Consider the following 6,969-nt stretch of genomic DNA (forward strand, 5'->3'; position numbering starts at 1 on the left):
ACAATGAAATCAAAGAAGAAATAATAAAATTCCTAGAAACAAATGATAATGTGCAAACAACAACTCAAAATTTATGGGACACAGCAAAAGCAGTCCTGAGAAGTTCATAGCACTACAGGCATTCCTTAAGAAGCTTGAAAAAGCTCAAATAAACAACCTAACCCTTCATCTAAAAGAACTAGAAAAATAACAGCAAGTAAGGCCCAGAGGTAGTAGAAGGAAGGAAATAATAAAGATCAGAGCAGAAATAAATGACATAGAAGCTAAAGAAACAATATGGAGGATCAATGAAACCAAGAGCTGGTTCTTTGAAAGGGTAAACAAGATTGATGAACCTTTAACAAGACTCACCAAGAAAAGAAGAGAGAGGACTCAGACAAGTAATATTAGAAATGAGAGTGGAGAAATAACAACCGACACAACAGAAATACAAAATATTGTAAGAAAATACTATGAAGAGCTGTATGCCAAAAAATTAAACAACTTAGGTGAAATGGACAAATTCCTTGAAAGATATCATCTTCCAAAAATTAATCTGGAAGAATCAGAAAACCTAAACAGAGTGATTACAACAAAAGAGATCAAAACAGTTATCAAAAAGCTCCCAAAAAACAAAACTCCTGGGCCCGATGGCTTCACTGGTGAATTCTACCAAATATTCAAAGAAGAATTAACTCCTATCCTTCTCAAGCAATTTCAAAAAATTCAGGAGGAAGGAACACTTCCAAGTTCCTTTTATGAGGCAAGTATAAATTCTGATTCCAAAACCAGGCAAAGACAACACAAAGAAAGAAAATTATAGGACATTATCCCTGATGAATTTAGATGCTAAAATCCTCAACAAAGTATTAGCAAACTGGATCCAGCAATACATGAAAAAAATCATACATCACGATCAAGGATTTATTCTGGGGAGACAAGGATGGTACAACATTCGTAAATCAAATAATGTGATTCATCACTTAAACAAAAGGAAGGAGAAGAACCACATGATAATTTCAATAGATGCAGAAAAACCATTTGATAAATTCCAGCACCGGTTTATCATCAAAACTTTCAGCAAAGTGGGAATACAGGGAACATACCTCAACATGATAAAGGTTATCTATGACAAACCCAGAGCCAACATTCTAATTAATGGAAAAAAATTAAATGCAATTACCCTAAATTCAGGAACAAGGCAGGGGTGACCCCCTTTCACCATTCTCATTCAATATAGTACTGGAAGACCTAGCTAGAGCAATCAGACAAGAAGAAGAAATAAAAGGCATCCAAATTGGAAAAGAAGAAGTAAAACTATCATTATTTGCAGATAATATGATACTGTATATAGAAAACCTTAAAGTCGCAGTAAAAAAACTACTGGCCCTAATAAACGAATTCAGCAAAATGCAGGATATAAAATTAATACACAGTAACCAGAGGCATTTTTATACACTAACAATGAACTGTCAGAAAGAGAAATTAAGGAAAGAATCCCCTTCACTATTGCAACAAAAATATAAAGTACCTAGGAGTAAATTTAACCAGGGAGGTTAAAGACTTGTGCTCATAAAATTATAAAACATTGATAAAAGAAATCAAGGAAGACACAAACAAGTGGAAGCATGTACCGTGCTCATGGTTAGGAAGAATAAACATAATTAAAATGTCTATATTACCCCCCAAAATTTATATATTCAATGCAATACCAATTAAAATACCAATGACATACTTCAAAGATATAGAACACATATTCCAAAAATTTATATGGAACCAAAAAAAAAACAAAATCCCAAAACATGAATAGCCTCAGCAATCTTGAAAAAGAAGAGTAAAGTGGGAGGTATCACACTTCCTGATAAAAAGTTATACTACAAGGCCATTGTACTCAAAACAGCTTGGCACTGTCATAAGAACATGCATATAGATCAATGGAACAGAACAGAGAACCCAGAAATAAACTCCCATCTTTATGGACAATTGATATTTGACAAAGGAGGTAAGAGCATACAGTGGAGTAAAGACAGTCTCTTTAACAAATGGTGTTGGGAAAATGGGACAGCTACCTGCAAAAAAAAAAAAAAAAAAAAAAAAAAGAAACTAGACAATCAGCTTACTCCATGCACAAAAATAAACTTAAAATGGATAAAGGACTTAAATGTAAATCATGAAACCATAAGTATCCTAGAAGAAAACTTAGGCAGTAAGCTCAGCGACATCTATCGCAGAAATATCTTTGCTGATTTATCTCCACAGGTATATGAAATAAAAGACAGGAAAAACAAATGGGACTATATCAAACTAAAAAGGTTTTGCAAGCTAAAGACAATATGAACAGAATAAAAAGAAAAACCACACAATGGTTGAACATATTTGACAATACATCTGATAAGGGGTTAATAACCACAATTTATAAAGAACTTGTAAAACTCAACACCAGGAAGACAAACAATTCAATCAAAAAATGGGCAAAAGAAATGAATAGACACTTCTCCAAAGAGTACATACAGATGGCCAATAGGCAGAAAAAAAATGTTCAACATCACTAATCACTAGAGAAATGCAAATTAAAACCACAATGAGATACCACCTTACACCAGTCAGAATGGCGCTAATTAACAAAACAACACATGATAGGTGCTGGTGAGTATGTGGAGAAAGGAGAACCCTCCTGCACTGCTGGTGGGAATGCAGACTGGTACAGCCACTGTGGAAAACAGTATGGAGATTCCTCAAAAAATTAGAAATGGAACTGCCCTTTGACCCGGCCATCCCACTTATTGGAATATATCCCAAGGACACCATATCACTGACTGAAAAACATGTTTATGGAAGCACTGTTCTTAATAGCGAAGATCTGGAAATAGCCCAAGTGTGCATCAGTGGACAAGTGGATTAAAAAGCAGTGGTGCATATATACAATGGAATAGTATGGGGCTATGAAAAAGAAGGCAATATTACCTTTTGCCACAATGTGGAGGGACCTGGAAACTATTATGTTGAGTGAAATAAGCCAGGCAAAAAAAGAAAAATATATGTCCTCACTCATTTGAGGAATCCAAGGAATAATGAGAACTGAGGAACAAAATTGAGACAGAGGAGGGATCAAAGGGACCAGAGGAAAAGAGGACAGAGGGAAAGGGGATGATAGGATGGAATAAACCTGAAGGGAGGGGGGAGGGTGCTGTAGGGAGGGGGACTCTCAAGAGAGATGTTGAGGAGAATAGGGGGGAGGGGGATGCATTCGGGGTGACCCTAGAATGTATGTAAACACAATTATTTAAATTAAAAAAATAAAGAAGAAAAAAAAGAAATAAATTTACATACAGTATCTCTAAGGAATACAGATACAAAAATCCTAAACAAAATACTAGCAAATTGAATACAACAAAACATTAAAAAATAATACATCACGATTACATGAGATTTATTTCAGGAGCACAGGGATGGTTCAATATATGGAAATCAATCAATCAATGTAATACACCACATCAACAAAACAAAGAACAAAAATCATATGATCCAATCAATAGATTCAGAAAAGGCATTTCATAAGATACAACACCCTTTCAGGTTTAAAACACTCCATAAAATTGAAATAGAAGGAAAGTTCCTCAACATAGTAAAGACCATATGTAACAAACCATCAGCTAATAGTATACTAAATGGTGAGAAAATAAAGGCTTTTCCTCTAAATTCAGGAATAAGACAAGGTGTTCTACTCTCTCCACTCTTATTCATTATAGTTCTGGAAGTTTTAGCCAGAGCAATCAGGCAAGAGAAAGAAACAAAAGGCATCTGTATCAGGAAAGAAGAAGTAAAGGTATCACTTTTTGCAAATGACATGATCCAGTATATAGAAAACCCCTGATTTTACCAAAAAATCTATTAGAAACAATAAACCAAGACAGTAAAGTCACAAAATACAAAATCAATATACAAAAGTCCACCGCTTTCCTATATGCCAATGATGAAACAATGAAAAATGAACTCAAACAACCAATTCCTTTTACAATTGCAACAACAACAAAAAATGAAATACCTAGTAATAAACTTAATAAAAGATGTGAAGGACCTATATACTGAAAATTACAAAACATTATTGAAAGAAATTGAAAAAGGCATAATGAAATGAAAAAATATTCCATGTTCATGGATCGGAAGAATCAACATAGTTAAGATGGCCATATTACCCAAAACAATATACAAATTTAATGCAATTCCCATCAAAATCCCAATATAATTTTTTAAAGAAATAGAACAAAAAATCACCATGTTTGTATGGAATCATATAAAACCCCAAACAGCCAATGCAATCCTGAGAAAAAAGAATTAATCCGGAGGTATCACACTACCTGACTTCAAATTATATTATAGAGCTATGATCATCAAAACATCATGGTGTTAGCAGAAAAACATATATACAGACCAATGGACTAGAATCGAGAGTCCAGAAATAAAACCACATATATATGGACAAATATTTTTTGACAAAGGAGCCAAAAACACACAATGGAGAAAAGAAAGCCTCTTCAATAAATGGTGCTGGGAAAATTGGAAAGCCACATGCAAAAGAATGAAACTTGACAACAGTTTGTTCCCCTGAGCAAAAATTAATTCAAAATGGATCAAATGACCTAAATATAATATCTGAAAAAATAAATTACATAGAAGAAGACATAGGTACTAATTCTTGGACCTTGTCCATAGAGAACAATTTATGACTTTGACTCCAAACGGCAACAGAAGTAAAGCCCAAAAGAAACAAATTGGACTATATCAAACTAAAAAGCTTCTGCACAGCAAAAGAAGCAACATGAAAAGAAATAGGTGGCAAACTAAGTAGGAGATGACATTTGCAAACAACCACTCTGATAAGGGGTTAATATCCAAAATATATAAATAATTCCCAAAAGTCAGCCACAAACAAACAAATAATCCAAAAAATGGGGAAAGGACCTAAACAGACACTTCTTCCAGGAGGACATACAAATGGGCCAACAGATATATGAAAAGATAACTTCACTAGCTATTCAAGAAAAGCAAATCAAAACTAGTGGGCTATAAGTAGTAGTGTTTAATCACTGGTGTGAACCTGTTTCTAACTTTTCCTTCCACTTACTACAAAGATTGGAGAAGCACATTTCTATGAAGCCTCTGTCAGCTTGTCCCTGAGTGGCTATAATAAGTAGAAGTTCTTTCCAATGATGACCTGCATTGGATACACAATGTGAGAAGGAAATAAAGATGTTTTTGGGTTAGGTTACTGGAATTTCAGGACTGTCACCACAGCAACACCTACTTAACCTTTACTGACTGATTATCTTGTAAGAAATTAGGTATTATATGGTATGTTGGTACGATGTGGAAGAAACCTTTGTACTCACTAGAGAAGAAGGTAGGGATATCACTTCCCTTAGCAAAGCATCCACATATTCCTCTATGGAGACAGTGTCAGGATAGTGGCTGTCCTGGAGCTCTGGCCTATACCAAACTACAAACACAGTAACGGAATAAGGTCTTTGGTTAGGTGAAAAATTGTATGTGAAAGAGGTAGACCAACATTAACAATAGAAAGATGTGTTTGTGTTGTTGTCATGGAGTTATGCCACTCATATCACCAGCAAAGAATCTATTGTAGGGGGAATAGTTGCTTGCCAGCTGCAGCTGTGTTTGTATTGAAACCACAGCCTGACCTGTGGTGGCGCAGTGAATAAAACATCAGCCTGGGATGCTGAGGTTGCCAGTTTAAAACCCTGGGATTGCCTGGTCAAGGCACATATGGGAGATTATGCTTCCTGCTCCTTCCTCCCCTCTAAAAATGAATAAATAAAAAAATCTAAAAACAAAACAAAACGAAAAACCACAGTCTACCAGGGCTGCTCCCATCCAATGTTTCAGAATGGCAGGGATAATAATGCTGACCTGTTCCAGCCTGAGCAGGACCAGAAAGCTTAATTAATTGCATGATCAGATAGCTCAGACCCTCATACCACTCACTATAGCTGTATCAGTGCCCTTTTCCCAGCTTGCACCTGACCATATGGGTTTCTTTTAGGTCCTGACTGGTTTAAGCATGTGCTGGTTTAGTATGTGGGTACAAGCTAAAAATGGATGGCACTTGGATGGTCTTGAAAGAATGTTGAGAGGGGAAATCTTAATGGGTGATGTTTTCAGTGGCGCATCATGCTTGGGGTGAGAGTAAACTAGCTAGTTGGTCAGGGGCTGGGAAAAGGACTGGAAAAGGAACAGGGTTTTGCCCAAAAGACACAGGGAATTCCAGACAGAAGTGGGGGCTGGACCTCACTATCTCCAATAAATTTTCGATCTCCATTCCCCCCATGTGATATTAAAGGGAGATGTTGTAAGAAGCTGATTTATAATTGAAATATAGAAATCTAGAATTGTGGACATAGAACTGCATCCTGTTGCAGTAAATCTTAAGTTGGCCATTGGAGAAGTTCCTTTTCAAATTCTGGCACTTGTTCACAGAGCAGTCTCTGAGCTACTTCCAGAAAATTAGAAATTCCTTTGAGTCTCATGATGAAATCATCCTTACTCCCTTTTGCTTTTAAATATACCAGTATAAAAATGCACTTAAGGTTATTAAAAGATAAAACAGACTTGCTTCAGTCTTGTGTACCTTAATAATTCCCTTGCGATTTTGATCAGGAGAACTTGAGAGAGACCTGGACTGGGTCAGCAGCACCATGACAGAACCAAGGGGCCCCTGGGAGGTCCTGCCATGGCTTGGAGGAAGGTAGGTCAATTTAGGAAGTTGGGAAGAGAGGCCTTGCTGAAAGCATGGAGAGGTTGTGGTAAAGGCTCTTTCACTCTGAGAGTTAGAGAAGCTATAAAGGAGGAGGGAGAGCACATCTCCTTCTTTTACCCTTTACCTTAGCAGGGGTCTCCAAACTTTTTACACAGGGGTCCAGTTCACTGTCCCTCAGACCATTGGAGGGCTGCCAAATACAGTGGTCCTCTCAC

The sequence above is a fragment of the Saccopteryx leptura genome, chromosome X (genome assembly GCF_036850995.1).
Source record: "Saccopteryx leptura isolate mSacLep1 chromosome X, mSacLep1_pri_phased_curated, whole genome shotgun sequence".
Classification (NCBI taxonomy): domain Eukaryota; kingdom Metazoa; phylum Chordata; class Mammalia; order Chiroptera; family Emballonuridae; genus Saccopteryx; species Saccopteryx leptura.